Source organism: Rhincodon typus, chromosome 29 (assembly GCF_021869965.1).
Source record: "Rhincodon typus isolate 14 chromosome 29, sRhiTyp1.1, whole genome shotgun sequence".
Taxonomy (NCBI): Eukaryota; Metazoa; Chordata; class Chondrichthyes; order Orectolobiformes; family Rhincodontidae; genus Rhincodon; species Rhincodon typus.
The window spans coordinates 12,564,752-12,582,285 of record NC_063360.1 but is presented as its reverse complement, the minus strand read 5'-3'; the positions used below and the strand labels follow the sequence as shown (position 1 = coordinate 12,582,285).

The 17,534-nt window shown below is 40.6% G+C and overlaps 1 protein-coding gene across 1 annotated transcript in view; it reads right to left on the bottom strand.

The window, feature by feature from the left end:
• Positions 1–4,533, bottom strand: part of abca7 (ATP-binding cassette, sub-family A (ABC1), member 7) — a 181,282-nt gene extending 176,749 nt beyond the window's left edge. Inside the window, exon 1 of the mRNA XM_048613899.1 lies at positions 4,425–4,533. The gene's annotated coding sequence lies outside the window, so the exon portion shown is untranslated. The remainder of the gene's footprint in view (positions 1–4,424) is intronic.
• Positions 4,534–17,534: the final 13,001 nt, after the last annotated feature.

The following is a 17,534-nucleotide window of genomic DNA, read 5'->3' as shown; positions in this document are numbered from 1 at the left end:
ATCAGATTTTCTGATGAAGGGTCTAGGCCCGAAACATCAGCCTTCCTGCTCCTATGATGCTGCTTGGCCTGCTGTGTTCATCCAGCTCTACATCTTGTTATCTCCATATAATTTCTGATAGGTCAGAAAAGGGTGTAGGTACATTATGGGCTAGACACAAAGGAACGGTCTCTCTATACAGACTAATAGAGCACTCAAGATAGGAATACACCAACTTGTATTCATGGTATGTGTTCAACATTGCCTCAGATGGACTCACTTGTTCCAAACATATCACAGCTAAGACCATGCCCAATCACTTCCCTGTACGACTCAACCACATTCCCCTTGCCTTCTGTTTGCACCCCTGAAAAGGTCTCCTCCAATTCACTTACAAGTGCACTTTCAAAATTTTAGCTGTCCAGCTTTTGGCCCTCCATTCATCATGACATTTCTACAATTGATTTGCTCAATCACACATTAAGCTCATCTTTGACACTATATTCCCAACAAAACTGAATCTGTCGCCCTGTCCTTACTCCAAAGTACATGTCTCATTACCTTGGACTTAAGGATGGTGAAGAAATGTGAACGGATATGGTGAACTGTTTTCAAAGCAAACAGACATTCCAGACACTCAGCAGTGACCATCTGGAGAATGCTCAGAGGCAGGAGTTAGGACAAGTAGTAGCTTGCCTCACCAAATCTCAAGGGAAATTGGGGAAAGGCACCAATAACTGGCAGATACAGCAAATCCCACATCCTGGCAACAAAAATAGTAAGGTTAGAGGCAAAAAACTGCAGATACTGGAATCCAAAATAGACAAACAAGAGGCTGGAAGAACAGCAGGCCAGGCAGCATCCAGAGGAAAGGAGCAATCAACGTTTCTGATATTATCCTTCAGTCCTGTTCTTCCAGCCTCCTGTTTGTGTAACAAAAATAATAAAACTGATTGAGACATTCACTACAAGAAGTGACTGGATCACAAAGCATTCAGGTCTTGCTGATAGTTGCAAAACTTACAGGATCAGTCTACAATACAAAAACAAGTACATGGAACTCATGAATTGCTTGTTCACCAAGATAAGATCACTTGACCCTGCCATTTTATCCCCTGTCAGGCAAAATGCCGAGGATCCCTTGACCCCAACCCTGAATTTATATTGTTCTCCAGGTTCTCAACTCCCTTCATACCCTGTATGAGCTTCTCATGTCCATGAGACCCAACCCCAACTCTCTTCACCCTATTCCCATTAAATTGTATTTACTAACTTCTCTTCCAGACTTCCAACTTGGCTAACACTATTTATTGTTCTCTTTTCAAATACTGTCCACCCATCCTCTAAAACTTTGTCCCGCTTTAAAAAACTGACAACACCTCCATCATTGCAAATACTATCATTATCTTTGACATCCCTTTCTTCCGATCTCAAATTTGTGCCCAACATTCCCCAAAACTCCAATAATTTGAAGCTCTCCAATTAGGTTGCTGCCTGTGTAGGAGCCCAACAATTCTTAAAAATCAATTACATCCTGAGGCTGCACTAAATGTAAACACTCCTCATCCTTCTCTCTGCAGCCTGTAGCAATTGATCACACCATTCCCTTCCCACTATCATCCTGTTAGGTGGACTGCCCTCACTTGCTTCTATTCTTACCCAAATTGCTGGAGAATCAACATCAGTAGTTTCTCTTCCCACTGTCCTTTGGAAACCCCTGAGGATCTGTCCTTGGCCTGTTCCTATCTCTCCATCTGTATGCTTCCCCTCAGCAATATAAGAAAACAAAGTGACAGTTTTCACATATACACCAATTTCTAACTCCACCTCACTACCACATTTTTCACCTGCTCTAGCTCTCAACTGTCAGACTGCTTGTCTGACACACTGTATAGGTGAACAAAAATTTGTCTCGTAAATGAGAAGGCCAAGCCCATTTACTTCAGTTTCCACAACAAACTCCTTTCTCTCACTACAATCCACCTCTGTGGCAATTCAGGGTGGTCTGGACAATTTTAAATCTCGGTATCATGTTGGAGATGATATTCTGGTCACATTTCAGCACAACTAAAATTGACTATTTTGAATTCTGCATCCTTGGCAGATTCACCTCTGCTTCAGCTCTTCTGCCAAGGAAACCCTCAATGCCTTTCCTTCTTGACTGGACTATTCCCATGCACTCATCACCTATCTCCAACATTCTGCCCTGTGTAAACTCAGGTGATAATAATTCACACCAAACCCTGTTCACTTAATACTCGTGTTGGCTGAACTATACTGGTTCTAGTCAAGCAAAGCCTCTTTTAAACACTCAGCATAATTTTCAATTACTTACTCCAAGGTACATGTCTCTATCCCTTGGATTTAAGAATAAAGTTGTGAAAACAGTTCACCATATCTGTTCACAGAGCAAACATCAGATATTCCAGACACTCAGCAATGACCTCATCCCCTTCCTCAATCTTATCTGCACCCCTCCACTTAGGAGGATACCCAATTCTAATTGTTCCACCATTGCCAGCTGCCAAGGTCCCAAGATTCAGAATTCTGTCTCCAAATCTCTAATTATGCCACTTTCAGACCTACCTCTTTAGACCAAGATTTTGGTCACCCACCCTATGCTTATGTGATTTGCCATCAAATTTTATATTGATACACCCATGATATTTTTATTGCATTAAAAAGGTGTTATTTCACTACAAGTTGTTGTCACAGGTTATGGACTCAAGTACAGCAAAGATTCAAGTACACTTTGTAGAATTTTTTCCCCAGGATGGAAACAGATGATGAAGATACCTTGTTCCACAATACACCAAAAACATTATTCATTCTCACACCTATCTGCACGCTTACTCAGCTGTTTATTGCCAAATTAGGGGGAATATTGAGCTATACAGTTTCATATGTCCTAAGCATGGAATAAAAAGGTCAATTTTTAAAAATCAATTTAAGGGACTGAAGACTTTCAATGGAACAGTCCAGATTAGATTTGAATTCTGATCACAAAGTTAAAGGTCAATGTCTCGCCCATTGAATCAGTCACCTAGCTGTCAATTTATTTTTATTTGCAAATTAAAACCATGCAGTACTGATGTCCTGTTATTATATTTCAGCACCAAATTTAGTAAATTGAGTTTAATGTATGTTTACAAAATACACTTAAATATATCTTGAGCAAGACTGTAATTACTGCACCCAGACTACATCAATCTACCATAATAGTTACACTCAAACACATCCAGTGAGTTGACCCACCTGGAATGGGGCTGTTCGTCATACAATTTAAGCCAACAAGTCACAGAATTCTGATATTCAGTAAAACAGTGTTAGCTATCCCCATTGTCATTAAGGGGGGGGAATGAAGTACCTACATTTGGTGAATCCTCATATTTGTTCCCCAAATGTGTAGTGTTGTAAACAAACTCATACAGCTGCCACTTTTCAGTGACAGTTAGCCTCACCTATTTAACTGATTGTTTTCTACTCTCCTCTCCAAAAGGAGAGGCATCTTTTAGCTCTTACCTAATTGACCATCCTCATATGTAGGCTTCAAAAGGGAACTAGACAACAAAAGTTTAATCATACTTTTGAGACATCTATAATCCAGCAATTTCAGTAAAAGATCACCAACTAACTTTCTGGGGCGGCAGTTCTGATCAGATTTTATCCCAGGAGCACTCGTAACGCCCAAATGCTAACAGCAGGTAACTTCAAAACCGAGGAGTTGCTCTGCATATTTGCTTACCGACATTAACGTGGATATTATGCTCCTGATCTTACCACTGATTCAAAAACACAGACAGACAATATTAGAATTAAAACTGGATTGTAGTACACAGTGGCTAACAGAAGGAAATATTGCATAGAAAATATCAAAACTCTTTAAATTGTATTGCTGTCCATAAAAAGAAACTTCTGAAAAATATACAAGACCAAATAATTTGCAATCGAGATACCTCGTTCATTATATAACAATGCAACAGACTGAAAACACATTAAACAGGTAAAGGCAACGTAAAATGCAGGACATAAATGTAAAGGTTCACATTATAAATCCAGAATTTGCTTACAACATTTAAAATTATAAAAACGTTGATAATAAAAGATAGACTTCATTTAAAAAACTCTAACAAGGAAAGGCGACACCGGTTAAGCAATATTTCCTCCATCACGTTATAATTACAGTACTACAAAAAAAAAATCACATTGACAAGAAGCACAGATGAAGTACAGGTGGACACTAATTCTAGTGTCAAGAGAACCTGAAACACAAGGACAATCTCCTACAAGAGCATGCGGCTGTAATAAAATCTAATGCAACAATATCTGAGGCAGGCTGGAAGCTGACAGCATCTTTCCCCAGCCCTTCCTTTATCTACTGTAAATTATTTATAAGCAGCTTCACTCGAACCTTTCTGGGCTGTTGACAAACACGGAATTTGTACCTTTTGTTGTTGCTTTCAGCATGTAGCTGTCCCTAGCGCCATGCTGCCCTGATCCTGAGGTATTTAACTCTGCTCTTTACCTCCTGAGCTCAGCCGCAAGCGCTCTCTCTCTCTTCCCAGCGCAGCCTGTCCAAGTCCCGCCCACCCACCGCACTCTTATTGGCTCACAACCGGCGCCCCGCCCGCCCATGTAGCACTGCCTTTGGCTGAGATGACTGTCAATCATCCGTATTGCCCAACACTGCAACACTCGAGCCTGCCTCTGATTGGATAACCCGAGAAGGCTTGGGTACAATTTGTACATCTTTGGGTTCAGTTGCAGATTCGATGGGGCAGGGGAAGAGTACGGAGACGTGCAGAAAGTGTGTATAAAAGTAATATCCTTGTTGCAACAGTATTTCTATAAATCCCTATCGCATGTCACCTTACCCCAGCCAACCTCATATTCCAATCTCCACCTTCACTTCACGTGGTGAAGGAGCAGCGCACCGAAAGCTGGCGATTTTAAATAAACCCATTGGACTATAACCTGGTGTCGTGTGGCTTCTGACTTTCTGCACATCATATCTTCCCCCATGTTATTCCCTTTCTCGAATCACCCAATCCCACACTCCCAACCTGATCCCATTCCTCTATTACACCCATGCCCTTTATTCCATCTTCCTCACATACCCTCCCTGCCACCCCGTTACTTCCCTTCCTTCCTCCCATTTGTTCCACCCTCTCCCCAAAGCCATCCCAGCCTCACCATTGTCAGGAGTTGTCAGTGAGTGCTGGCACAGTGAGAAAAAGAAAACTGCAGCCCGGTAACTGAGAGTGGAGTTCTGCAAGAGATGGTGGAGGATATGTGAACCAAAAGAACTGCGGATGCTGTAAGTCAGAAATAAAAACAGAAATTGCTGGAAAAGTTCAGCAGGTCTGGCAGCATCTGTGAAGAGAAATCTTGTGACCCTTCTTCAGAACAGAACAGCACTCAGAACTGCAGTATATGGGAGCAGTGAGAGTTGGAGCCCAGTACCTCAGAAACAGCAGGAGATGGATCTCAGGATCTGAGGTTGGGAACAGTAAGAGATGGAGCTCAGTAACTGTCATACATGCATCAGCCTTCACCCACTAAGTTACCGCATCAAACAATCAGAAAATTAGGACAGAAAAATGTAGCATTATAATAGATGTACTTTAAAAGAATAGTTTAATCTCATTATATGTGCTCTTTCAGCACTTTTCACCCTTGGCTTAGTAGCAGCAATATTATCTTGCAAACAGGGCCACACTCCAAAGACTTGACAAGAAAACCTGGGCTAATACTGTGAACCAGGAAGCCCAAATGTTTAGCTGGAGTAAAGGTAATCTAAAGAGCCAGCATTCCCATGTAAGTTGAATCAAGACCATTAGAAATGGGAATACGATCATGCCATTCGGCCCCTCAAGCCTTCCCTGCCATTTAACAGGATCATGGCTGATCTAACATTCTTTGCATCCAGTTTTCTGCCCTTTCCCTGTATCTTTCCCTTGATTCCACCCGCTCCCCCCCACCCCACCAACAATGATCAAGAATCTATCCACCTCAGCCTTTAATTTACAAGAGTTCTGCCACACATCTCTCTGCGGCAAGGAGTTCCAAACACTCACAACCTTCTAAGAGAAAAAAAATTCTTCCTCATCGCAGTCTTAAATTGCCATCCCTATATTCTGAGGCCACGCTCTCTGGTCCTAAACTTTCCCAATGATTACCAATACTTAATTGTATAAGTGTGAACTAATAGCAACAATGGCAATCTTTGCAAACGACTCACCGTGAGAGAAGATATCCCTATATGAGGCCCAAATATTGTGGTTGATGGTCTGTGGTCTGGTAGTAGGGTAAATTCCTGGCCATGCAGGCATTGATGGAATCATCTAATGCCAAAAATGATTCCTAGAGCTTCTTATCTATCTGTCACAGTTCCTTTCTGCTTATTTAATAATCTTGATGCAAGAGCTTTTGGCTGGTCTTCACCATTGGATAATTTGTAAGGAACGATTGCTCCCATTCCATTCGGTGATACATCGCATGCTAGTTACAAAAGTAACTTTAGGTTAACATGATCAGGACTTCTGACTTTAATAAAGCCTCTTTGGCTTGTGTGAAAACTCTTTCACATTGATTATCCATTTCAAATTCTTGTCTTGGTATAATAAATTGTGCAATGGCTTGAGAATGGTTGCAAGATTTGGGACAAAGCATCCAAAGTAATATAACAAGACCAATAATGATCATAGTTGGTTGACAAATTTTGGTGTTGGTGCCTCAGTTATGGTTTTTACTTTTGAAGCTGAGTTGTGTTGTCCCCAGCAATCTGTCCTGGACCTCCCACATTGATACGCTGGTCAAGGAGGCCAAACAATGCCTCTTAGGAGGCTAAGGAAATTCGGCATGTCCATAGCGATCTCACCAACTTCTATAGATGCACCACAGAAAGCATTCTATCTGGATACATCATGGCTTGGTATGGCAACTGTTCTGTCCTATACCATAAGAAACTACACAGAGTTCTGAAAATAGTCCAGTCCGTCACGCAAACCAGCCTTCCATCTATTCATTCCATCTACACTTCTCTCTGCCTCAGAAAGGCAGCTAATATCATCAAAGACCCTGGTTATAATCTCTTCCAACCTCTTCCGTCAGGCAGAAGATATAAAATCTTAAACACATGTACCAACAGGTTCAAGAACAGCTTCTTCTCTGCTGTTATTAGACTTCTGAATGGACTTCTCAAATTTCAAATCTAATGTTGATCTTGCTTTCTGTGCACCTTCTTTGCAGCCATAATTTTGTATTCTTCGCTCTGTTCAATCACCCTATGATCTTCGTATGGTATGATCTGCCTGTACTGCACGCAAAACAAAAATTTTCACTGTATTTAGGTACATGTGACAGTAATAAATCAAATCAAAGTATTGTACCTTAGTATCAATGACATGGCTGAAATGTTTGATGAAAAATTTTTTGAAAATCACATTTATCTTTCCTTATTCTTGGGCCACAATCTTAAAACCTTGACAAGGTAGAATCTAAATTATGGAAATTATCTTTTTCATTTCTCCCCATGACTAAAATATTGTCGAGGTAACACTGGACTCCTTCTAATCTACTTAAAATCTGATCCAAGGCACATTGGAATAATGCAGGTGTCGGTATGATTCTAACTGGAAGTCTCTTGTATTTGAATAGCCCTTCATATGTTACAATCTTCAAGTATTTCTGTGATTCAGGATCTATATTCTTCTGCGGATAGGCTTGACATTGGTCAATTTTACTGAAAAATGGTCTTCCAACTAGTCCAGCAAATAGGTCATCAATTAAAGGAAAAGGATACTTGTCAGCATACAGAATCAGATTAATAGTGAACTCAAGATCACCACAAATGCATACCAATACATCTTTTTTGCATCGTTGTTACAGTAGATGCGGCCCAAATACTCACATTTACAGGTAAAAAGAATCCTATCTTCATCAGCGTCTCTAATTCTGCCTCAACGTTTGGTCTTATTGCATAAAGCAATGATTTAGTCTTGTAACACCTTGTCTTAATCCTCATCCTTGATTTTCAATTTGACAGAGATCTTTCCTATGTTTCTCAGATCCCATGCTGGTTTCATTTGTGGAGCCAGAACCTTTTGGCAATCACCAATGGCTTTGGTGTTAAATGGTTCTGTAATATTCCTACTGCTTCTTCATTAGTTTTGGAATCGGACTTCTCTGCTTGTACCAGAGTCCTCAGGAGGTTAAAAGTTTTGCTCCCCCATAATACTCAAGAACTCAGGGATGACTATAATTTTGCTATAATTTTGTTAGCATGAACAAAACAATGGAATCTTCCTTTGTGTGGAGTTCCAGCTGTCTGTATTTTCATCATGCAGTCCCACAGCGCCAAAGGTTTCTGCCATTTTTAAGTGGAAGCACCTGTCTAGCACGAAGTACCATGAAGAGTTTAGCACTACCTTATGTCTTCCCATTTGAAACAAGATATCCCTGAAGCTGCCTGTTTTTTCCAAGACTACACCCCAGCTCAAAACATTTCGCTCTGTGGAGGACACTCGTTACTCACAGTGTTCCTACAGGTTGGATCATGTGTTGAGTTTCTTCTGCACTGTTCACCTCTTCCTGTTTCTTTTTAACTGACTTTACCTGCTTCAATGCAGTGATGGCATCTTTGGATTTCTTTTCTTTTTACCAAAGTGCCTCCAAGACCTGCAGTTAGGACCACAGTAAATCAACAGATTCAACAGGTGGATAATGAAGCAGATTTTATCCTCGTCGCCACTTTTACACTTGTGTTAAGTTTCAAAAAGGACCAGGAAGCCAGAGTGGTTAACTACAGCAGGACCTTTATTAAGGAGGTGTTCATTCGGCAAGCAGCAAGGGTAGACCAAGTTTCCATCCAAAATGGTGGATGACATCAGCATTACATCGCATGATCAAGTTCTTAAAGTGACAGCCTGTCTTTCTTACCAAATATACAACACACAGCAGTGCAGCTTGGAAGGAATGCGCCACTATTTGGGGTGTGATATTTCAAGTATGAAAACCAATGACATATGAAATTCATGAAAATTGCTATATAAATTAAGTTTTTCTTCTAAAATATATAATTGCAATGGTGTTATATTGTAAATGATGCTTTCCTGCTCGTGAGGTGTCAAACCAAAGCTCCATCTGGCCATTCAGACTGGAGTTCCTTTAATAGTGTTCAAACCCTTGGGTTATGTGTTTGACAAGGAATAAATATTGTAAACTTGAATTGTACTTTTACTTATCTTACATCATGTAAACTCAACTCAAATGGTCATGTAGTGTACTTTTTTATAAATCTTATGAATGAAGTAAATTCTTAGGACAGAGAGGAAAAGGGGAAATGCAAAAACTGCTCAATGTATCTGGTTGTGCAGAATGATATGCCACATTTATCTGCCCAACACAAGTAACTACACTTCAAAAGTAATTTGCTGGTTAACAAGTGTTACTGGATTTTTAAACTCTTTCTTTATGTGACTCTTTTCCTCCTTTCAAAATCCTCTTAAATTTTATGCTCAAGTCACAAATGATAACATTGACTGGTTGAGCTGAATGGCCTGTTTCTGTATATTTTGTGCAGTTCTGTGTGAAACCTTAAACACTTCTCTCTGCTTTGGGCTCCTACTTCCTAAACCAAGGCTGGTTCTACCATACAGTACCATCACAAAACAGCTTAGTAGACTGGAAGAGATTTGACCTATGTGTTCTCCATTTGAGGTAAATAATTGGCACTATTTTTAAAAGGTCAATTAATTTTTCTGTGAACAACTTTATTTAAACATATTATGCAAATTTTGAATAAGAAGTTGTTTTCCTTTGATGGACATCGCCAAATGGTCAGCGGCGAAGTGATAGTCGGTAGTGAAGCGGCTGGCGAGTCTGGGCGGGACTTGCCCCAGTGTGGTTAAAAGAGAGCCCAGCGCGGGGAAGAGCGAGCCCTCATGGGGAAAGCCCAGTGTGGAGTGTCTGCAGGCCCATGTCTTAAGAAAGGACTGTAATGTTTAACTTTTAACTTTATCTCTTTATTTTTTCTACTTCATACTAAGAAGAACTGTAGCGTTGAACTTTTTAACTTATTACTTTATTTTTCTATTTTTGTAATTAAGATTTTGTGCCGAGGTACCTCTGTATCTAAGATAACAAATCTCTTCCAGTCTACTAAGCTGCTTTGTGATCGTACTGTATGATAGAACCAGCCTTGGTTTAGGAAGTAGGAGCCCAAAGCAGAGAGAAGTGTTTAAGGTTTCACACAGAACTGCACAAAATATACAGAAACAGGCCATTCAGCTCAACCAGTCAATGTCATCATTTGTCACTTGAGCCTAAAATTTAAGAGGATTTTGAAAGGAGGAAAAGAGTCAAATAAAGAAAGAGTTTAAAAATCCAGTAACACTTGTTAATCAGCAAATTACTTTTGAAGTGTAGACCTGGATGAACACAGCAGGCCAAGCAGCATCAGAGGAGCAGGAAGGCTGACGTTTCAGGCCTAGACCCTTCTTCAGAAATAGGGGAGGGGAAGGGGGTTCTGAAATAAATAGGGAGAGAGCTTGTGAAGGACTTCACAAGCTTCAAAATCTCCCCTCCCCCTACCGCATCCCAAAACCAGTCCAGCTCATCCCCACCTCCCTAACCTGTCCTTCCTCCCACCTATCCCCTCCTCCCACCTCAAGCCGCACCCCCATCTCCTACCTACTAACCTCATCCCACCCCCTTGACCTGTCTGTCCTCCCTGGACTGACCTATCTCCTCCCTAACTCCCCACCTACACTCACCTTTACTGGCTCCATCCCCGCCTCTTTGACCTGTCTGTCTCCTCTCCATCTATCTTCTCCTCTATCCATCTTCTATCCGCCTCACCCTCTCTCCCTATTTATTTCAGAACCCCCTTCCCCTCCCCCGTTTCTGAAGAAGGGTCTAGGCCCGAAACTTTTAAATAAACACATTTTAAAAAAATCTCAATCTCTTGACTCTGATTGAGAAATGAAACTATTCTGAAACTTCCGGGGAAAATAAAAGAGAGAGGCACAGTACTGCTATTAATAATCTGGTTTGTCGTAAGAGATGTAGAACTTTTAACTTATTCCTTTATTTTCCTAGTTTAAACTGCGAAAGACTTTAATGTAAACTATTAACTATTTATTTATTTTTCTACTATTCTTGTGAAGTAACGCTTAACTTTTTAACTCTTGTTTCTCTTTCTACTTTGTACCTAAGCTTTTTTTGTACCTAGGTACCTTGGTACCTAAGATGGCACCATGTGTAGCGACATTATACACTTTTCACTGTACTCCAGTACTTGAGTACACATGACAATAAAATCTAAAATCTAAGATGGAAGTAAGAGCAAAACAAAGAAAAATTCAATTAATGACAGGTTCAATATTATTTGAAGATCAGTGTAAGCTCCATAATCAAAGTGATGGCAGCAGCATTTCTATCTACACTGGTTCCATACATGTTCATTGGCTTCCATTATTAGAACAATAAATGTTCCACATACCCCCTCAAAGAGATAGGCATAACTGAGGCCCATGTGGGTATCCATAGCCAATTCTTTGACCTGGAAAGAGAGAGACAAGTTAAAGGAGAAGTTGTTCAAAGTGAGAATGAGCTCACCAGGCGAAGGAGGTGGTAATGTTCATGTCTCATGTTGGGAGGTGGGAATGTTTCATGTTTCTTCTGAAGGAAGGACTGGAGAGCCTACAGGTAGAGAGATTACATATCCATGGTGAAGGGGAGGCAGCTAAGGGAAGGAGTCAAGATAGGAAGAAAAATTTCAGAGGGACAGGCACAGGCTGAAATGGTAACTCTGCCAAGTCAGGCCTATTTGTGGATTTTGGGAAGAAGGCAGAAGCAGCCTGGGCAAAATTGGGGCACTAGAGTCATTGTGTCATAGAGCTGTACAGCATGGAAACAGACCCTTCGGTCCAATCTGTCCATGCCGACCAGATATTCTAAATTAATCGAGTCCTATTTACCAGCACATGGCCCATATTCCCCTAAGCCTTTCCTATTCACATACCCATCCAGATGCCTTCCAAATGTTGTAATTGTACCAGTCTCCACCACTTCCTCTGGCAGCTCGTTCCACACACGCACCACCCTCTGTGTGAAAAAGTTGCCTCTTAGGTCCCTTTTAAACCTTTACCCTCTCACCTTAAACATTTGCCCTCTAGCTTTGGACATCCCCACCCCGGGGAAAAGACCTTGGCTGTTCACCCAATCCATGCCCGTCATGATTTTCTAAACCTCTTTAAGGTCACCCCTCAGCCTCCGACGCTCCAGGGAAAATAGACCCAGCTTTTTCAGCCTCTCCCTACAGCTCAAACTCTCCAATCCTGGCAACATTCTCGTAAATCTTTTCTGAACTCTTCAAGTTTCACAACATCCTTCCTACAGCAGGGAGACTAGAAGTGCATGCAGTATTCCAAAGTGGCCTAACCAATGTCCCGTACAGCCGCAACATGACCTCCCAACTCCTCTCCTCAATGCACTGATCAATAAAGGTAAAGCATACCAAATGCCTTCTTCACTATCCTAACTACCTGAGACTGTACTTTCAAGGAACTATGAACCGGCACCCCAAGGTCTCTTTGGACACTGATAGGTGGGAAGCCATGGGGGTGAGATCTCCAAAGGAGACAAGGTCAGTGACAGTCTTAGAAACAAAAGTTTGATATTCGGTGGTGGGGTTATGGTCCAGGCTGAGATAGGGGGAAGAGTTTGAGAGTTGGTGCTCAATCTCCAAAGGCAGAGGTCAGATTCTAGACAACAACAGCACCACTTTTATCAACAGGATTGATAACAAAGTCAGGGTTAGACCTGAGAGAAACAGGATATTTCTCCCATGCTTTCTACAGAGTGCTTCTGCTACACATAAACCTCCTTCCAGTAACTCATTCAACATAACATTAACCCTTAAAATGCTTATCCAACTTTCCCTGAAATACATCCTCAAGTACACCACCAAGATTGAGAGTTCCACATTCCCACTGTTCTCGAAGTGAAAATGTTTCTTCTGAATTCCCGACTGGATTTCTCAGTAATTACTTCATATTGATGACTTCATCTAGTTTGCTATCCCCACACAGGGAAGGATTCTATCACTCTGTCCATTCTATCAAAAGCTTTCTTAGGTTTAAACACTGTGAGTTAACCCCCCAGCCTTCTCTTTTGAAGAGACAGGAGATCCAGCCTGGTCATCCTTTCCTGATAGGTATAGACTTGTAGTTATCATCTCTTCCTTGTAGATATTATTTGCATATTCTCCAGTGCCTCCATATTATTATCATAGCATGGTGACTATTCCAAATGTGGTTTAGCCAGGTTTCAATACAAGTTTAGGATAATCTCTCTATTTTTTGATTCTACAATTGATGGTCCCATGAAATAAAATGTGAGGCACTCCTTCAATCTTTATTTTTTTTCTTTCATGGGATGTAGACATTGAAGGCTAAGTCAGCATTTGTTGTATATGCCTAAAAGCCCTTGAACTGAATGGCTTCCTAGGGCCATTTCAGAGGGCAGTTAACATTAGTGGTGATTAATTACTGTGCTACTGAAATCACATCTAGGCCAGACCAGATAAGGATGGTAGCCTTCCTTCCCTGAAGGACATCAGTGAACCAAATGGGTTTTATTTATTGCAGTTTCATGGCACTAGCTTTATATTCCAGATTTATTAATTGAGTTTACATTCATAGTGGGATTTCGGAGCATTAGCCTGGCCCTCTGGATTAGTAGTCCATTGGCGTTACCACTATAACACCACTTTCTCTTGATCTACAACAAAGTATTCAAAGGGAATTAGAAAATGCACCAATGTGGTTATGATTTGTCTCCTAGTGCAAAAATGAACTTGAATGCTACACTGCGGAGATACAGTCTTTCACTTGAGACATTAATCGGGGCACTCTCTACTTTCTGAGATGAATGTCACGGGATCTATGGTGCTACTTTGCAGAAAAGCAAGAGAGTCAGCTCATTCTTATCCCTCAATCAATATCATTAATATCTGCTCATTATCACATTGAGGTTTGTAGCAGCTTGCTGCTGAACAAATTGGCTGCTGTGTTTCCTGCATTACAACAGTGACTACTTTTCAAAGCATTTCAATGGTAGTAAAACACCTGGGACATCCAGAGATTTCAAACGGCTCTACATAAATGAAAGATTTTCACCTATTTTTATGCCGCTGTCTGATTAATTTTTAATTGCTGGAGACTCCAGGTCAAGGTTGGAGGATTGGCAATCTTAAATGTTCGATTTCAACTGTGTAATCAATGGTACTTGGGTTAACTGCAGCATTATGGCTGATTTTATTTAACGCATTACTGACTGAGGATTAAACCTGGAATATGCAGGTCTGTATGGTTTGGTGCAATTGCAGCCAGTACATTTATTCAGAGAAGCATCAATTAATAGTGGGGGAGCTCCTCTTGCTTAATATGAACATGCTTATTAAGATATAGACAGAGACAACTGGCAGTGGTTTGAGTTTCAGGCTGAAGTCACACTGATTCCTGACTCAAATCAGTTACCAAGCAATATTGCATCTCTGTTGAAAGCGTGACTACTTTGGATAGAGGTTATATATTGGCTACTGCAGTGCTTTTTGGGAGCACTTTCTAATTCATGGTGGTTTTCCATTGTTAAGTGTAGATTGCACTCTCAGCAATAAGCACAAAATGTAGGCTGACACTTCAGGGGCCTTATTAAGGGCGTACTGCACATTTGGAAGCGCTGTCCTGCAAGTGAAATCTTAAGCCAAGGCTCCATTTGCCTTCTCAGGTGGATGTAAAAGCTTGTAAGGCATTGTTTCGAAGAAATGTGGGGATCTTCTCTGTAGTGACCTGGCTAATATTTATCCTTTCCCTATGCTTTGCTAAAACAGATTATCTGGCCGTTATCGTGTTGCTATTTGTGGGAGCTTGCTGTGCAGTAATTAAGGTGTTGTGTTTCCAATAGTGACTTCTCTTTAGAAGGACTTCATTCGCTATAAAACACTGTGGGACAGACTAAATTCACAAAAGTCACCACAGAAAAACTAAATTCTTTCTTTATAATGCCGAACCTTCTAAACCAGAAACAGAAATTGCTGGAAAAACTGAACTCAGAAGAGTCCCTGTTCTGAAGAAGTGTCACTGGACCTGAAACGTTAACTTTGCTTTCTCTCCACATATGCTGCGAGACTGCTGAGTTTTCCCAGCAATTTCTGTCACTGTTTCTGATTTCCAGCATCTGCAGTTCTTGGGATTTTTTTCTTCTTAATCAGAGTTTGTTTAGATGTTGTGGTTTCACTGAAAAGATGGTCAAGAAACTAAAGTGTGTGGCCATTCCAAATCTTAAGCAATTACAAAATGTTTGCTTAACTTGCATGTGAGGCTCGTTGCTGATGAAAAGGGGGTATGTCAGTATGTCAGCCTATTAGCTATAAAAGGTTAGAATGTAGTTTATGCAACATTCTCATCTAGCTTATACAAAGACGGCTAAAATGTACAGAAATCTGAAAATCTTTCAGTGCAGATGCAAATTGATTCAAAATTCCTGTTTTGAAGTCTCCAATAAACATTCCCATGTTGTCTGGCTCAGTAATGTTAGATTGTTTCCATCTGTTTCTGTTTTATTGGAGGTTTTATTAATTTAGTCCTGTTAAACCAAAACCTGGAAGTCTTAATTGTAACTTACAAATGTACCCTTTTTTCCATTTTTCTCACTGACCTACATGCTACTTTCTGATAAATTTGATGAACTTTGGTTGTTCGAACTCAGCCTTCTGAGGAGTAGGCACAAAGAGACATTGCACAAAGCATTATGAGACAATGTGACAGATTTCCAGGGCCCCTGGACAGAACAGGGATAGAAACACAACCAATTAGCACAACTGAATTTATGAATATCAGTTCCAACTAAAAAGCTGTAATGTGGGAGGATCAGTGGATTAAGATGCAAGGCACATGTTTAGGCGTTGTAGAGAGCTCATTTGACACCATCCAGGACAAGCAGCCCACTTCATTGGCACCACATTCACAAACATTCACTCCCCTCTATCAAGCACAGTCACAGCAACATATACCACCTACAAGGTATCGAAATAGTTGCAGAAATTCATCAAGGCTCCTTTGACATCACCTTCGAAATCTGTGACTACTTTCATCTAGAAGGACAAGGGCAGTAGATGGGAACACCACCACCTGAAAGCTCCCCTCCAAGCCACTCACCATCCTGACTTAGAAATACAAGTTGTTCCTCCAGTGTCACTGTGTCAAAATCCTAGAACCTCCTTAACACATTCTGGGTGAACCTACACCAAATGGACTGTTGTAATTCAAGATGGCAGCTCACCACCACCTTCTGAAGGGCAACCAGGGATGGAAAATAAATGTTGACTCAGTAAACGATACCCACATCCCATTAAAAAAATAAGAAAAAAAAAATCACATGTTCTCTCTGACTTATACTGGCTTCTGGTTGAGTAATGCCTTGATTTTAAAATTCTTATCTTTGTTTTCAAATCCTTTTTGCATTCCCTTTCTCATCTTTGTAACCTTTAGGGGAGGCAATGGCCTAGTGGTATTATCGCTGGACTGTTAATCCAGAAACCCAAATAATGTTCTGGGGACCCTGGTTCGAATCCTGCCATGGCAGATGGTGGAATTTGAATTCATTAAAATATCTGGAATTAACAATCTAATGATGACCGTGAATCCATTGTCAATTGTTGGGAAAACCCCATCCTGTTCACTAATGTTCTTTAGGGAAGGAAACTGCCCTTCTTACCTGGTCTGGCCTACATGTGATTCCAGGCCCACAGCAATGTGGCTGACTCTTAGCTGCCCTCTGGGCAATAAATCCTGCCTGGCCAGCGACGCCCTCATCCTGTGAATGAATAAAACAAAACTTCCTTCAACCTTCTGAGATAACTGCACTCTTTCAATTCTGGCCTCTTGCTAATGGACTATTTTCATCACTCTAATAGTGGCATTTGTATCTTCTAATGCCTTGGTTTAAACCTCTGCCTGAATTCTCCACCTCTGAATCTCTCTGTCTTTGTTCATCCCCTTAAAACTACATTTTTGATTGAAATGATGGTCATCATTATTTCTCAATGTGGCTTTGTGCAAAAATTTGTTTGACAATGCTCATGTGAAGAACCTTGGGGTGTTTTTCTATGTTAAGGGAGTTATATTAGTATGAACAAAAATCATGATAAAGGTATGGCACAGAAAGAGGCAATTCAGCCCATTGTGTCTGCGTTGGAAACTGAAAAATGCAAACAATTGGACACAAATTGATGTTATTTTTGTCAACATCCTTGCAGTCCAAATGACCTGCATTTACTGAGGATTCATTTTAAAGATTAGAATTGACAAACAGATACACCTGAGATTTTGTCAATGGCTTTATGAAGGGTTTTACAGTTTCAGCAGTAATTAATAACTCCAGAATGATTATTTTTAAATTTAATATCCTTAATAAGTGAATAAGCAGTCAACGTTTTACTTCACAATTCATCTACAAGATCACTTCAGTACTTAGCTCAGGTTAGGAAT